Here is a 599-nt window from a genome sequence, read left to right on the forward strand (position 1 = left end):
CATTTGTATTTCGTTACGAATATTCCAAAATGTTCTAAAATACAATAAACAGCTATTAATTCTATTACAATTTATTTGTCTCGCACAGCGTAGCGTGGACACCTTCGGGAGCGGTGCACTTGGACACGGTGCATTTGGACACAGCCAATCACAGCACCGTGTGATTAGAGACATTTGTAGGGTCCCTTGGAACAGCGACTTGTGATTGGACTGTGTCCAATTGCCCCGTGTCCAACTGATATACACCCGACACCTTCATGGTAATGTTAATGGATGATTTTGACAGCTCAAGTTGAAATATGCAAATTTTTATTTGAATTATTTTTTATATGCCTTTAGTTTTTACATCTTTTATTTGTGAAAAAATGTATTAATATGCAATACATAGAGAAGCGAAAACATATTGCAAATTTATATGACAATAATATCATAAAAAGAGCGCCCCATTAATAGGAGCACTTTTTGCATTTGTCATTTTTCCATACCTGAGCGTGCGAAATCTCAGCCCTGCCATTCGTTAAATATAATCGCTTCCCGTTTAAAAGCTATTATAGCCTCGATATTTTTGTATTAGAATTTTCTTCTTAAAATATTGTAAG

This window comes from Odontomachus brunneus, unplaced genomic scaffold (assembly GCF_010583005.1).
Source record: "Odontomachus brunneus isolate Ranch 3 - 2012 unplaced genomic scaffold, Obru_v1 Obru_scaffold_061, whole genome shotgun sequence".
In the NCBI taxonomy this organism is placed as follows: domain Eukaryota; kingdom Metazoa; phylum Arthropoda; class Insecta; order Hymenoptera; family Formicidae; genus Odontomachus; species Odontomachus brunneus.